This window comes from Monodelphis domestica, chromosome 7 (genome assembly GCF_027887165.1).
Source record: "Monodelphis domestica isolate mMonDom1 chromosome 7, mMonDom1.pri, whole genome shotgun sequence".
NCBI lineage: Eukaryota > Metazoa > Chordata > Mammalia > Didelphimorphia > Didelphidae > Monodelphis > Monodelphis domestica.
This window is the reverse complement of record NC_077233.1, coordinates 34286411-34303579: the sequence shown is the minus strand read 5'-3', so window position 1 is coordinate 34303579 and position 17169 is coordinate 34286411. Positions and strand designations below refer to the sequence as shown.

Below are 17169 nucleotides of genomic sequence, written 5' to 3'. Positions count from 1 at the left end.
ACAGAGGCTGCTGGGAAGAGAGCCAACGGATGAGAAGTTCTGTTCTGAACCTTGGGTTGAAAGTAGCTCCCTTTTCCTATCTCAGGATTTGAAACCCACCATTTTCCTGAGCATCTCCCAGTTGAACCCGATGCCCACATTGTCTGTGAATTGATCCTGATCTCTGTCATCTCAAAACCTGTGTGCACTGACTGGATATTCAGCTGCCTGAGAGGGTTTTGCCCTGGAGGGCAGACTGAGTCAGTCCTGAAGACAGAAACATCCCCCTCGGTGTCAGCTAAGACATTTGTTGTTACTTTAACATTAGTTCAGGATAGCCAGTGTAGGAGAACAAGAAGATAAGTTGTCCAGACTGGTCCAGGCTGTTGGCCAAAGCTGGAGTCCCCACCTTAAGTCTGGGCATTTAGCATAGGGAACTCTTGTTTGTCCTATTCCCTAACCTCATCATAGCTATTTCTATCCCAAATAAATAGTGTTTGAGTATTCAGTAGCAGTCAGATCTTTATACTAGTAGAAAGGAGGTTGATGGGCGGAGGTGTAGTCCTGGAGGAAGATCTCTATCAGAACCAGGGAAAGCAAAGCCCTGGTTTGGCCTCCATTGATCTTCCTCCAGCAAGTAGTTTGTACCAGAGGGTCTCCCAGGAGGATTAGGTTCTGCAAACCTTTCTTAATCACCTGTCATTCTCCACTCCTGTGGTGTGCCCAAATCTGGTATAGACCCCTGCTTTACCTGTGTCATCATCTTATTAGATCAAGGACCTCTGTTGGGACAGGGAGTTAATACCCTTGGGGGATTAGATCATCAACACAATCTGACCTACCTTTAAACCATCATCCCAAGGGTTCTCCACCTTTCCTTTTAACATGGTGCAGGGGTGAGAGTGCTAAGCTTATTGTCAGAAAGAACTAAATTCATATCTGGCAGAGATAGTCACTTAATAGTTGTAAGACCTAGAGCAAATCATTTCATTTCCATTTGCCTTAGTTTCTTCATCTGTATAATTGGAATAATAATAGAACTTACCTTTTGTGAAGATCAAATAAGAAAATACTTTGGTATGTGACTATAAATGCTTATCTCATCTCTTCCCCTCCTGCCTTAATCATAATTAACTACAAGTCAGGCAGACATCTTAAGGGTTTTACTGGCAATAAATAATTTTGGTTGGAATCACAAAAAGCTGAGTTAAACACAAACACAAACAAAGCAAGGGCATAATATCTGATGACTAGAAGATGGTAAAAGAATTTCAGAGTACATGTAGGGAGGGGTTGAACATAGAAGGTTGCCAAATACTTCAAATCAGGACTTGATTAATGATTTTGTTAATTATCCATACTTAAGAAAAAACTAATAATACTAGAAAATACTAATAATCCAGATTAAAATGAAAAGTGTGTTGTATACATACATTTTTTTTCTTGAGAAAGTTGTTTATTAAATGTTTTCCAGCATACACCTTTGAGCAAAAAATAATTTACAACATAAAGAATAAGTACAAAAACTAAATGAATAGTAGACATCAAATTAATATCAGTTTTAAACTTCTTTAAAATATAAATTCTTTAACATGTAAACATGAAGTAAAAATAGATGAATTACTATGTGATGCTGGGCAAGTCACTGAACCCTCACTGATTAACCTTTACTGTTCTGTCTTGGAACTAAATCAGAGTATTGATTCTAAGATAGATAGTAAGGGTTTTGAAAAAAAGGAAATGAACTATAGAAAGGCATAAATGATAACATAATAGTGGCAGGAGACTTCAATATCCCTCTCTTGGTTTTAGATTAGTCTAACAGAAAGATAAACAAAAGGTAAAATAAAGAATAGAACAGTGTTAGGAAAATTTGAACTAAAAAACTTCTGATGTTTTATAAATAGCACTGCTAAAATAACAATATTTCTCATCATCAAATAGAGTTTTTACAAAATTTGACTATATATTATGGCACAGAAGTATTGCAAAAAAAAGGTCAAACCATAGAAATAGTAGATACTTCCTTTATAAGCCTTCACTCAGAGAAATAGTATCAGTTAAAGGAGTAGAAACAAAAAAAATATAGACTTAAAAGGAGATTCAACATTAAAATTCTAAAAATATAGAACAAATCATAGAAAGTATGATTAATCTTGTGAAATAATATACCAATATATATGGGATGCAGCTAAAATTCTATTCAAGGGAAAATCATATTCTGACAAATATCTATAAAAAAGTAGCAAAAAGAGGACAAACAAACTGAACTGAATGTGACTTTAAAAATTAGAAAGCTCAGAATAAAATATTAAAAATTAAAGAGATATTAAAGTCATAAGAGAAATAAACTAGAAAAACTCATATGAAATAATAAAATTAAAAAGATTTTAAAAAGTTTAATAATTTTGGTAAATATTTACCCTATCTCATTTCAAAAAAGGGGTGGAAGAAAATCAAATAAATGTCATATGAAGTTAATAAGGCAAAATCATAATAAACCCAGAAGAAAGAAAAAGTCAATTATTAGATCTTATTATGCATAGTTAGTATCAATATTACATAAGTTTATCTTCAAATTTCAAGGAACTAACCATTTACTATATTCATTTTATGAGACAATTTGTCCCAATACAAAATAATATTAAGAAATCCTAGTACTAAACCAAGGAAGGAAAAGAGTAGGATAACTATTGGTGAATAATTTTAATAAATATAAACTCAGAACTTTTAAGTCATGTCAAACATGACTACCTCATTCAAGAAATCATTCATCAAGACCAAATTGGATTCATGTGAGGTATGCATTATTATTTATTAGGAAAATAATATAATTACATGAAAAACAAAAACATCCAAAGCTGTATTATTATTTCAATAGATGTGGTTGAGGGAGGAAGAAACTGTATAAAATACTGTTCGCTTTTATGCTAAAATTTCCTTTAAATTATAGGGAGAGAGATCATTTTTACTATTATAAAAAATATCTCTCTAAGACCAAAAGTAATCATCATTCACAATGGGGATACATACTATAGAAATTTCTCCAATAGTATAGGAGTAGAATAAGGACACTCACTCTCCTCAGTATTATTCTATATAGTTCTAATAAGACAATAGAAATTAAAGGCATAAAGAGAGGTAAATAGGAGATAAAACTAGCCCTATTTTCCAGATCTATGATGGTTTACCTAGAAAATTGTGGAAATCAACATAAAAATAATTGAGACAATTAACAGCTTCTGCTCAATTGGAGACTATATAAAACATGCCCTCAAATATCAATAGAATTTCTTTGTAATAAAATCCAAGAGGCAATAATAGACAGGGAAATTCCATTCTAAAATAACTCCAAAATGCATGAAGTATTTGACAACCAACCTACAAAAATACACAAAATATTATATGGATTAAATTACAAAGTGCTCCTTAAAGAAATGGTCTTCATGGCTTGAGCTTCCAGGTCTTAGGCCCACTATCTGCACCTGGAGCTGAAAAAAAGTATAAATCAGAAAGATTACAATTCCAAGCTCATTTCTTGGGGTCATCAGCAAGCTTAAAGGGAGAGGTGGAGGGTAGCTTTCCCCCCAATAAATTTAGTGCATGGTGTCCATGCTGCATATGAACAAGACATTTACCAGATCAAGATGGTGCCAGAAGGAGAGAACAAGACTTTCCCAGTGTGATACTTTTAAAGATGCATCTGGTTCTGGTTACACAGTCAGTGGAAAGAGGCTGGTCCCATCCACTAGGTCTGAGAGTGTAGAATATCTTCTCCCAGAAGCAGGTCCCTGATGTCTCTCATTTGTGTTCCTCCTCATAGGTGATCTGGAAATGTGCGAAGTCCCATTAAACAGTAAAAATGAAAATACTACTAAAGCTAATTTACAGCTTGAATGCTATACCAATCAAATCATCAAAGGGATACTTTATAGAAAATTCATTTAGAAAAATAAAAGATCTAGAGTATCAAGGGAAATAATGAAAAGTGGTGGGGATAAAGAGGGACTAGCACTTCCAGACCTCAAAATATGTTATAAAACAACAGTCATCAAAACCATCTGGAACTGGTTTAAAAAATAAAGAAATAGATAAATGGAACAGTCTAGACAGAGGACAATCAGAAAGAATAGGACTCAATAACCCAGTATTTGATTAACTGGAAAATATAACTTACTTAGAAAAGAATTCCCTATTTGATAAAATCTGTCAGGAAAATCGGAAAGCAGAGTGGCAGAAATTAGGCATAGAAGAACACTTTATTTCATATTTCATGTCATTTTATTTTGATATGTAAATTTAATTTTAAAGATCATAGTATGTAAAATAGCTAGCAATAGTCAATGCTGGTGAGGTGGTGGGAATACATAGGCATACTAGTACGTTGTTGATAGAGTTGTGAATCTCTAACATCATTTTTGGAAAGTAATTTGAAGTTATACAAATAAAGTGACTAAAATGTCAATACCATTTCTTTGATTCAGAGATTCTATTACCAGGCTTAAAATCCAGTAAAGACATTATAAGAAAGCCTCCATACATGCCAAAATATTTATAATTGCACTTTTTATAATAGCAAAGAATTAGAAACAAAGTAGGTGCCCATTGATTTAGGAATGACTAAATAAATTTTGATAAATTAATATAATAGAATATTACTATGTTATAAGAAAGAATGAATGTGATGAAAACAGAGAAGCATGGAAATGCATCTGTGAACTGAGGTAAATAGAAGTTAGTAGATCCAAGAAAATCATACCACAACAAAGTAAATGAAACGAACATGTGCCCCAAATAATCAAAAGTAAATATTGTTAAATGATAATGAAGACACATGGCTCAAAAGAAGCAAAGTGAGGAACTTCCTTCCCTTTCCTTTGCAGAGGTGGGAGATCCAGAAGGACCACAAAAATATACATTTTTAGTGTATTAGTCAGGTTGATTCTCATTTACTTTATAATTTCTTTTTTTCCTTTTCTATTTTTTCTAAATTTGTTTTCTTTTCTTCAATGTTATATATTATTTCTTCTATAGATCATTCTTTTGTAGGGCTATGGATATGGAGGGAAATCAAGCTTATTAAAAAATCAAAAGTAGTCAATAAAAATTGATTTAAAAATAAACATTAACTAAGCACCTACTATGAGCCAAACACTGTGCTAAGGGCTGAGGATAGAAGGAAATGTAACTGTATCCCACAATCCCCACCTAAACAAAACAGTGCCTCTTCTAAAAGAGCATACATTATAAAGGGAGACTATATAAATATGTAATTGAATATTACATATATGTATATATAATATGTAATTAGGAATTTTATATTTATATATAATATAGAACATGCATTTATGTTTATATATAATGTTTATAATATATAATAAATTCATATGAGTTTGGTTTGAGAGAAAAAGGAGAAATAAAGAGAGGCAGAGAGGAAGAGGGGGTAAGGAGAGAGAGAGAGACAGAGACAGAGACAGAGACAGAGACAGAGAATGAAACTGAAAAGAAAGATATTAAGAGTGTCAGGGTAGAGCTGGCAGGATACATGGAATGGTAATGCCTATAGAACTTTTTCAAATTTGGATTAGAATAGGTGGTTCCTGACATTTCTCCCAGCTCTTAAATTCTATGATTCTATGAATATGTAATTAAGTAGATGTCATCTCCCTATAAGAACTTTCATACACATAAAAGTTATACTGAATGAGTGGGATTGTCAGTTGGCATCTTGCATTGTTGGAAAGATTATTGACATTAGTGGGTTTATGAAGTTTTTGGAAAAGTGGAATATGTAAACTTTCTAATAATGGAATAGGTAGCTTTAATAGAATGTAAGCTCCTTGAGGGCAGGAATTTTTACTTTGTATCCTCAATACCTGTCAGTGCATGGCTCATATGAGATATTTGATAAATACAAGATCTTCTAAAAGTCTTATTATAATTTTATGCTACTAAAAGTAAACAGGGGCAGGGAGATGGCTCTGTGGATAAGAGAGGCTGATCTAAAGATGGGAGGTGTTGGGCTCAAATATAGCCTCAGGCACATCCTAGCTGTAGACCCTGGGCAAGTCACTTAACCCCCATTTCTTTGCCTTACCACTCTTTTGCCTTGGAACCAATACTTAGTTTTGATTCTAAGATGGAAGATAAACATTTTTTAAAGGTAATAGAGCTTTTTGAAAAATCTATTTAAGCTATTAAAGCTGTAATCACTTAGATTTGGGGGACACGTTATACATTTGAGTGTGATTAGTTGAAGGATCATAAATTCTTACCAGTAGAACAATCCCCAGAAAAAGCTTCCAGAGCACTTAAAATCTTACAGATCATTTAGTTGATTTGCCTAGTTGCTATAAGAATCTCTTCTAAGACTGTCTTGCTTTAGCACAGTCCAATTCACATTAAGCCCCTTATTGATAGAATATTCTGTGTCAGAAATAAAAACCTAAATGGAGATTTACACCTTGGTTTGAAATTCATTTAAATATTCAGAAAGAGCTAAGTGGTACAGTACATAGAGTTCTGGGAATGTAATTAGGAAAACCTGAGTTCATATCTTATGTCAAATAAATGGTTAGTCCTTTGCTAAATCACTTAATCTGTTTGCCTCAGTTTCTTCCACCATAAAATGGGGATGCTAATAGTAACACCAACATCCCAGGCTAGTTGTGAGAATCAAGTTAGTTATTATTTGTAAAATGCTTACCACAGAGACTATAGATTCTTTACAAATGCTAGCTATTGCTATAGGAATATTAAATAGAAACTTTCTATCTTTTCCAGTCTTTATTAAACTTTTAGAAAAAAAAGAACTTCTGTAAAATGGGAGAAAAAGCAAAAAGAAAGAAAGAAAGAGGGACTTCCGGTCAAGATGGTGGCTTAGAGGCAGTGAAAGTTCAGACCTCTGAAAACCCTTCCTTACCAGTCACAAACTGAATGCTCCCAGGACACCAAAATTCAAACTGAACAACAGGACAGACCTGGGGAACCCTCCTCCTGGACCTGGATCAAAAGGTACGGCCCCCCACCAAAAGCCAAAACCCTAGATCACTTGGATCTAAGGGGTAGGCAGATGGAAGGTCCCAGGACCCATCCCCCCCAACCCAGAGTGCTGAGCCCACAGCAGCAGCGGGAACCTCAGGGCTGGCAAAAGGGCCTCAGGGCTGGCTATTCTGAAGGACTCACCTTGAAAGCAACCTGAGCCAGTTTCTGGGGCTCCCAACACAGATGGCAGGGAAACATAGAGAGAAGGGGGAAGCCTGTAGCCCCTTGGCTGGGTCCTTCCATTTGAGTCTCAAGGGAGTTTCCAGCTTTAGGGCACCAGCTGAACCCAATCCCATCAGGAGCCCTCAGAACTTCTGAAAAGACAGAAACCTCAGGACCGGCAAAGGGGTTACTCAGAAGGGCTTACCTTGAAAGCAACCTGGGCCAGTCTCTGGGTATTCAACACAGATTGTGGAGGAGGAGGTTTTTTGCTTCAGGGCTCATTTGGCCCAAACCAGCTGAACATAATCCCATCAGGAGCCCTCAGAGCCCAGGGAGGACACTCAGAGGGAACAATGACAAACTGTATAGGATGAAAGGACAAGACATAAATAGGTATATAGATATATGCATGCATAAATACATATACATGTGTATGTGTATATATATACATGACGAGCTAAAAAAAGAGGTTATGACTAAAAGAAATGGGAAAAGAAACAAATGGGGGTAAATTTATATGTCACAAAGAAGCTCATGGTGGGAGGGGCGAGAACATCGATACACTGAAAGGGTAAAGAGGTTGGAGATAGGAAATACTCAACTCTTACGTACTTTGAAACTGACCCAAAGAGGGAAGAACAATCCAATCCATTGGGGAAGAGAATAGATTTGCACCCTATAGGGGAGTAGAAGGGTAAAAAACGGACTGGTAGGGAGGGAAGCAGAACAAGGGAGGGAAAGGGTGGGTGGGGGGAATTTTAAAAAGACTACAGGGGAAAATAAGGGAGGGAACAAAAAGGGAGGGGGTAGTAAGGGAAGTGAAATGGGGGGGGGACTAGGGGGACTGACTATAAACAAACATTGGTGTAGAAGGAAAGTAGAAATCAAAATGCTGGGTAATACACAACTAGTAATCATAACTCTGAATGTGAATGGAATGAACTCACACATAAAAAGCAAGCGAATAGCAGAGTGGATTAGAATCCCAAACCCTACCATATGCTGTCTGCAAGAAACACACATGAGGAAGGTAGATACGCATAGGGTGAAAGTAAGAGGATGGAGCTAAATCTATTGGGCATCAAATGATAAAAAGAAGACAGTAGTAGCAATCATGATATCGGACAAAGCCAAAGTAAAAATAAATCTAGTTAAAAGAGATAGGGAAGGTAATTACATCCTGATAAAAGGCAGTATAGACAATGAGGAAATATCTGTACTCAATATGTATGCACCAAATGGCAGAGCATCCAAATTTTTAAAGCAGAAACTAGAGGAGCTCAAGGATGAAATAGATAGAAAAACTATACTAGTGGGGGATCTGAACCTTCCCCTATCCGAACTAGATAAATCAAATCAAAAAATAAATAAGAAAGAGGTGAGAGATGCAAATGAAATCTTAGAAAAATTAGAGTTAGTAGACATATGGAGAAAAATAAATAGGGACAAAAAGGAATACACCTTCTTTTCAGCAGCACATAGTACATTCACAAAAATTGACCATGTACTAGGGCACAAAATCATTGCCAACAAGTACAAAAGGGCAGAAATAATAAATGCAACCTTCTCAGACCACAATGCAATAAAAATAATAATTAGTAAGAGAGATAAATAAAAAGTAAGAGAGATAAATAAAAAATTAATTGGAAATTAAACAATATGATTCTCCAAAACCAGCTAGTTAAAGAACAAGTTGTAGAAACAATAACTTCATTGAAGAAAATGACAATGGTGAGACATCCTTTCAAAACCTATGGGATGCAGCCAGAGCAGTACTCAGGGGGAAATTTATAACCTTGAGTTCATATATAAACAAATTAAGAAGGGCAGAGGTCAATGAATTGGGCATGCAAATTAAAAAAAAAAACTAGAGAGTGAACAAATTAAAAATTCTCAGATGAAGACTAAATTAGAGATCCTAAAAAAATCAAAGGAGAAATCAATAAAATTGAAAGTCAAAGAACTATTGATTTAATTAATAAGACTAGAAGCTGGTACTTTGAAAAAACAAATACAATTGACAAAGTACTAGTCAGTCTAATTAAAAAAAGGAAAGAAAAAAACCAAATTGACAGTATCCAAGATGAAAAGGGAGACCTCATGAAGAGGAAATCAAGGCAATCATTAAAAACGACTATGCCCAATTATATGGCAAAAATATGGCAATCTAAGTGATATGGACAAACACTTACAAAAATATAAATGGCTTAGATTAACAGAAGAAGAAATAGATTTCTCAAATAATCCCATATCAGAAACAGAAATCCAACAGGCTATCAAAGAACTCCCTAAGAAAAAATCCCCAGGTCCTGATGGATTCACAAATGAATTCTATCAAACATTCAAAGAACAGCTAACCCCAATACTATACAAACTATTTGACAGAATAAGCCAAGAAGGGGTTCTACCAAATTCTTTTTACAACACAAGCATGGTACTGATCCCAAAGCCAGGCAGGTTAAAAACAGAGAAAGAAAACTATAGACCAATCTCCCTAATGAATATAGATGCAAAAATCTTAAATAGGATACTAGCAAAAAGACTCCAGCAAGTCATCACAAGGGTTATCCACTACGAACAGGTAGGATTCATACCAGGAATGCAAGGATGGTTCAATATTAGGAAAACCATCCACATAATTGACCATATAAACAAGCAAACCAACAAAAATCACATGATTATCTCAATAGATGCAGAAAAAGCCTTTGACAAAATACAAAACCCATTCCTATTGAAAACACTACAAAGTATAGGAATAGCAGGGCCCTTCCTAAAAATAATAAACAGTATATATCTAAAACCATCAGCTAATATCATCTGCAATGGGGAAAAACTCTAAAGCCTTCCCAATAAGATCAGGATTCAAACAAGGATGCCTATTATCACCTTTATTATTTAATATTGTACTAGAAACACTAGCAGTAGCAATTCAAGAAGAAAAAGAAATTGAAGGTATTAAAATTGGCAATGAGGAGACCAAGCTGTCACTCTTTGCGGATGATATGATGATTTACTTAAAGAATCCTAGGGAATCAACCAAAAAGCTAATTGAAATAATCAACAACTTTAGCAAAGTTGAAGGATACAAAATAAACCCACATAAGTCATCAGCATTTCTATATATCTCCAACCAAGTTCAGCAGCAAGAATTAGAAAGAGAAATTCCATTTAAAGTCACCCGAGACAATATAAAATACTTAGGAATCTATCTGCCGAGACAAACACAGGGACTATATGAACACAACTACAAAACACTCTCCACACAATTAAAACTAGATCTAAACAATTGGAAAAACATTGATTGCTCATGGGTGGGATGAGCTAACATAATAAAAATGACCATCCTACCGAAACTTATCTATCTATTTAGTGCCATACCCATTGAACTACCAAAAAAACTATTTTACTGAATTAGAGAAAACCATAACAAAGTTCATTTGGAAGAATAAAGGATCAAGTGTTCCAGGGAAATAATGAAAAAAAATACAAAGGAAGGTGGCCTTGCAGTCCCAGATCTCAAAATATATTACAAAGTAGTGGTCATCAAAACAATTTGGTACTGGCTAAGAGACAGAAAGGAGGATCAGTGGAATAGACTTGGGGTAAATGACCTCAGCAAGACAGTCTATGACAAACCCAAAGACCCCAGCTTTTGGGACAAAAATCCAGTATTTGATAAAAACTGCTGGGAAAATTGGAAGACAGTGTGGGAGAGATTAGGTTTGGATCAACACCTCACACCCTACACCAAGATAAACTCAGAATGGGTGAATGACTTGAATATAAAGAAGGAAACTATAAGTAAATTAGGTGAACACAGAATAGTATACATGTCAGACCTTTGGGAAGGGACAGATTTTAAAACCAAGCAAGACTTAGAAAGAATCACAAAATGCAAAATAAATAATTTTGACTACATCAAATTAAAAAGGTTTTGTACAAACAAAACCAATGTAACTAAAATTAGAAGGAAAGCAACAAATTGGGAAACAATATTCATAACAAAAACCTCTGACAAAGTTCTAATTACTCAAATCTATAAAGAGCTAAACCAGTTGTACAAAAAATCAAGCCATTCTCCAGTTGAAAAATGGGCAAGGGACATGAATAGGCAATTTTCAGTTAAAGAAATCAAGACTATTAATAAGCACATGAAAAAGTGTTCTAAATCTCTTATAATCAGAGAGATGCATATCAAAACAACTCTGAGGTATCACCTCACACCTAGCAGATTGACCAACATGACAGCAAAGGAAAGTAGTGAATGCTGGAGGGGATGTGGCAAAGTAGGGACACTAATTCATTGCTGGTGGAGTTGTGAATTGATCCAACCATTCTGGAGGGTAATTGGGAACTATGCCCAAAGGACGATAAAAGACTATCTGCCCTTTGATCCAGCCATAGCACTGCTGGGTTTGTACCCCATAGAGATAATAAGGAAAAAGACTTGTACAAGAATATTCATAGCTGCAATCTTTGTGGTGGCCAAAAATTGGAAAATGAGGGGATGGCCTTCAATTTGGGAATGGCTGAACAAATTGTGGTATATGTTGGTGATGGAATACTATTATGCCAAAAGGAATAAATAATAAGGTGGAGGAATTCCATGGAGATTGGAACAACCTCCAGGAAGTGATGCAGAGCGAAAGGAGAGGAACCAGGAAAACATTGTACACAGAGACTGACACATTGTGGTACAAGAGAACGTAATGGACTTCTCTAGTAATGGCTTTACAATGTCCCTGAAAAATCTGCTAAACCTTGTGAGGGTAGCCACCCCTGGTGAACCAGGGCTTTGCTCACCCAGCATGTGAAGACTGTTTCGGGGGAACAGGGGGAAGAGACCAACAAGAAGGTTCAACAACTGAGATGGTGATACAGCAAGGCACTGTGGAGTGCTCAGGGCATGTTGGAACACAAAAGACAATACAGCCATTCAATGCAGCTGAGGAAGTCTCCAGGTGTAGCGACTTTTCGTGCCACTGGACCCAGGCTTCCAATGCTGAGAGTGGGACTGTCTCTGTGAACCGACTTTTCCGTTTAAATCTTCATGCACAAGTGTCTTTGTGCACAAAAATGCACAAAGACAATCGTCATCCTCGGTACCGAGAGACTACTACTAGACTAGACTAGAACAATCTGCAGTGATCTATGAGAAAAAACAAACAAACAAAACTATCCTGAAGCAGAGGACAAACTGAGGGAGTAAAAACACCGAGGAATAGCAACTGCTTGATTACAGAGGTTTAGGGGACATGATCGAGGAGAGACTCTAAATGGACACTCTAATGCAAATACCAACAACAAGGAAATGGCTTCAGAGCAAGGACACATATGATACCCAGACGAATCATGCCTCGGCTAGGGAAGGGGGGGTGAGGAAAAGAAAATGATCTGTTTCCAATGAATAATGTATGAAAACGACCAAATAAAACAATGTTTTAAAAACTAAAAAAAGAAAGAAAGAGAAGGAAGGAAGGAAGGGAGGGAAGGAGAGAGGGAGGGAAGGAGAGAGGGAGGGAGGGAGGGAAGGAAGGAAGGAGGGAAGGAAAGAATGAAGGAATGAAGGAAGGAAGGAAGGGAGGGAAAAAAAAGACAATTTTCCGAAGTATGAAATAGTTTGGACTCTGAAAAATTTGTCAACTTGTTTTTGTATGTGAAGCTCCTTATATCTACCCAACTCATCTTTCTAGTTGATTGAATCTTCTTGTTAAGATTTGCATGGTGAAGCATATATCACAAATACAAAACCTGAGACGTATTAGAAGTAAAGAATTCAGCAGGAGTGCTGGGGTCCTTGAGGAATACTCAATCCAACTGTTTACCATGGTAATCTCTACAAGGATAAACATACAGATTTGGGCTTGCTTATTTTTGAAAAATTGTGATTTTGAAGATGTTTTTCCTCTAAGATAAAAAATCATGGGGTATGCCCCCCCAATCTAAAAGAGGGGAGAGAAGCCTACAGAGGCATAGCAAATACTCTTTGAAGTCATTAAATAGGATGGCCAAAGGCTTCTTTGTCCAACGGTTCCCTAGATTTTGCCTGGAGTCAATGTATCTGTGAATACTGGTAACATTTCTAGCTTGGGCTGAGTGTGAGTCACTGTGTTTTTGTGGATGTACTCGTTGTTCCCACATTTGGAAATTTGGCCTTCGGTGGCTCATTTTTGTATGATTGGTATGTAATGATGCTCATCAGTGGTTTATTGCTCTGTAATCAAAACTACTCAAGATTTCAATGCTGCAATAATATTAACTTCCACCATTTGCTATTTTAATGAAGTGAATGTTGACATAAACATTTGCATACTTATTTGTCAATACAAACAGATTTGATGTCAAGTAATAAGGTCATTAAAAGTAATCACGTATTTGCATTTTTAATCCCCATTTTCTCTATCCTTGCTCTAGTTCCTTCCCTCTGCACCAATGCACTAAATAAATTAGGTAGTTAGCATCGACATAAGAGTACAGGACCACTACAGGCTTTCCTATTACGGAATCTGTCACTGCCACTCAGGAATCTGCTGGCATGGAACGCCTTCACAGCAGAAGGTCACTTGCTCCAGCCAAGTTCTTTCCACTCCTTAGAAGTTACCATGCTGTACTCTGATTTGTTAGCGTAAAGTATGGGTTAGGTTGGTTTAATTCATTCTGTAAATCTCCGATGAGACATAAGACAAACAGTAAGGGCTACTAAGGAATTATATCTAATTATGCCTGATTCTAAATCCATATATTATGTATATATAAAGACATATATAGATAGATATAGATATATTTGTATGTCATCAAATGTGATCAATAATTGGTTGGACTGTCTGTTGAGCTGCTCCATCAGTGGTGGAAAGAATTTGGAACCTGATATCAGGAAGACCTCAAATCTCATTTCTGACACTTATTAGCTGGGTGACCCAAGGCAAATCACTTGGACTCTGAACTTCAGTTTTTTCATTTGCAAAATGGAGATGATTATACCAGTAGTCCCTAAATCTTTGGGTTATTGTGAAGCTCAATGGAGATAGTACATATGAAGTACCTTGCAAGCCCTGAAGCATTAAGTAAAAGCCATCTGTTTTTACCACATATATTTTGGACTGACAACAAGGTGTTGTGGAAAGAATGCCAGTCTCAGAGACAGGAAGAGCTGGATTTAAATGCTGTCTCTGTCGCATACTGCCTGTGAGACCATGGAAAAGTCACTTCATCTCACAATGCCCTGGGCAAATCTCTAACTCTTCAAGTTATACTCCCTTTCATTAATACACATATGCAGACACACACATACACACACACACACACACACACACACACACACACACACACACACACACACACTGCTAGTCTTCAAGCTAGGTGCTGTGATCTAATTTAAAATCCAGCCCTGGATCAGTGATGGTGAACCTTTTTGAGACTAAATACCACAATCATCCCCCCCCCTGCCCCTTTGCCAGAAACCAAAGGCAGTGACCCTCCCCTTCACTACTTTTCCTCCCACACCCCTACCCCCTAGACATGGGAGGAAGGAAGCACCACAATTGAGTTGCTGGGTGTAGGGGCAGGTAATAAGAGAAATGTCCTCAGCGCAGGTGAAGAGGGGGAGGGGAATAGCTTGAGTGCTCCCCTCCAGCTCTGCCACCTGTGAGCCACCCACCTTACCCCTTATATATTCCCATTGGGCTGCTGGGTAGAGGGGTGGGTGATGTGAAAAAATGTCATCAGGCATGGTAGAGAGGAGGAAGGGAGCTGTTCTGCCTGAGTCCCTCTGCCTTCCTAGTGATAAACACTGGGGGGGGGGGTGGCTCTCATGCTCACAGAGAGTGCTTTGCATGCCATCTTTGGCACCCATGCTATAGGTTCACCATCACTGCCCTAGATGCCTACTAGTTGTGTGGCCTAGGGCAAGTCACTTAACCTCTGTTTACCTGAGTTTCCTTATCCATAAAATGGGAATAGTAATAGCACTTATCTCCCAGACTTATTGTGAGGACATAAGATTTGTTAAGAATATTGGGATGGGATGGAATGAAGATGGGATAATAATTGTTTAGAGCTTAGCACAGTGCCTAACACACAGTAACTATTATATAAGTGTGAGTTATTATTTGTAAAATGAGGAAATTAATAATACCTCTTCCAGAGTTGTTGTGAGGATCAAATGAGATAATAATTAAGTGATTAGCACAGTGCCTGGCTCACAGTAAGTGCTATAACAATGATAATGATATAATTGTGCTATTCCATGATTTCCAATCAAATAGTATACCCAGATAATATCGCTATTTAAAAATATGAATTTTGTGGAGTTTTTAGGTAAAAAATTTGGAATAACTGATAACAGTGCACAGTTTCTCAAATGTAATCCAATCCACCTATTCTCTTCCATTCTGGACTTAGTTCTGTGACCTACATAAGGCTGCTTCATCTTTTGTTTTTTGGAACATTGATTTCTCAATCAGCAAGATCTTTGCTCAAGTCTTGTTTCTGACATATATTGGCTATGTGACCCTGGGGAAGCTAGATTGATCTAGATTACTTCCTAAGATATTAAGTTGTAACTGCCTTCACCACTGCTTCCCTCTTTACCTCCAGTGAGGTGGCTCAGTGGATAGGGCATTAGGCCTGGAATCTGGAAGACTTGAGTTCAAATGTGGTCTTAGATGCCAACTCTATGACCTTGGGTAAGTCACTTAATCTCAGCCTCAGTTTGATTATCTATAAAATTTATTGCTTAGATATTGACAGTCTTGTCCAAATCTTTGTGACCCCATTTGGGGTTTTCTTGATGAAGATACTATAATTGTTTGCCATTTTTTTCTCCAGCTCACTTTATAGGTGAGGAAACTGAGTCAAATAGGGTGAAATGACACAGTGAGTGAGTGTCTGAGACCAGATTTGAACTTAGGGAGATGAGTCTTCTTGACTCTAGACCTGACATTTGTAAGGGTTAAAATTATGGTTGAGACTGAATGTAATAATTATATTTGGTTGCCAAGGATTTTATTTATATAATCAGACCATTCTTTAGAAGATCTGATTTAGCTATTTTCTCAAACTCAGCTGGAAATTTTATGGTGATTTAATTACAACAGGAGGAAGAAAATATTAGAGGGAGAGAAGGAAAGGAGCTTAACTCAAAACCACTCTGGCTCAGGCTGAGCCAAAGCAGGAGTTTAAGGCCCTGGAGAGCCAAGGCAGAGAAGGGAGTCAGTACTTGTCACTCATGTGACTGATCTGAAGGAAAGCTATCTGTGGGGTTCCTCCAAGCTTGAGCTCCAGGATTGAACTGGCATCTAGCCCTCTCCACAGGAAGTCATGAGAACTCTGGAGGCTGTTCTCTACCTTACCTCCTGCGTCTCACATGTGCCAATGGTGGCTCAAGCTTGACTTAGGACAGCCCAGATATCTGTCCTTTTTTTGCACATGTCTGTGTTGAAGACCATTTTCTCAGATAATTAAATCTTGAGTTTGATGCAGACCTTCCTAATCTTGTTAAACTAAGAAGGGTGAAGAATGTAGAGTTTCCAAGAACTGATTCTGTTATTCCAAGTATCTCTATTGTTATTGATCAGAAAATAGCTAAATCAGATCTTCTAAAGAATGGTCTAATTAGGGTGGAATAGTTTTAAAATTCATACACTCTATTCATGACACCACCTAGCAGCCCTCATCTATAAAACATGGATGATAAGAGTAGCATCTATTTCCCAGGGTTGTTGTAAGGATGAAATGAGATATTTTTAATATGCTAAGCATGTTGCCTGGTACATAATGGATATAATATTAATACTAATGATGATAATAATTATTTTACCTAAGTGTACATATAGCTATATTTCATATACATGCCTATACACACATATTTTACATGTATATTTGTACATATACACTTTGGGACAGACACTGCAGATAGACAATAAATTGAACCCAGACAGAAGAAGAGAGGGTATTGAATTTATGAAATTGCAACCTGTTGTCAAT

The 17169-nt window shown here is 36.8% G+C and overlaps 1 long non-coding RNA gene across 1 annotated transcript in view; it reads right to left on the bottom strand.

Annotated features, from left to right (window-relative positions):
* Positions 1-2669: 2669 nt before the first annotated feature.
* LOC103102109 (uncharacterized) overlaps positions 2670-17169 on the bottom strand; it is a 128078-nt gene continuing 113578 nt past the window's right edge. The window contains exons 4-6 of the long non-coding RNA XR_008913373.1: positions 7391-7546; positions 3618-3807; positions 2670-3470 (exon numbers count right to left, since the gene is read on the bottom strand). This is a non-coding gene — a long non-coding RNA (uncharacterized LOC103102109). The remainder of the gene's footprint in view (positions 3471-3617; positions 3808-7390; positions 7547-17169) is intronic.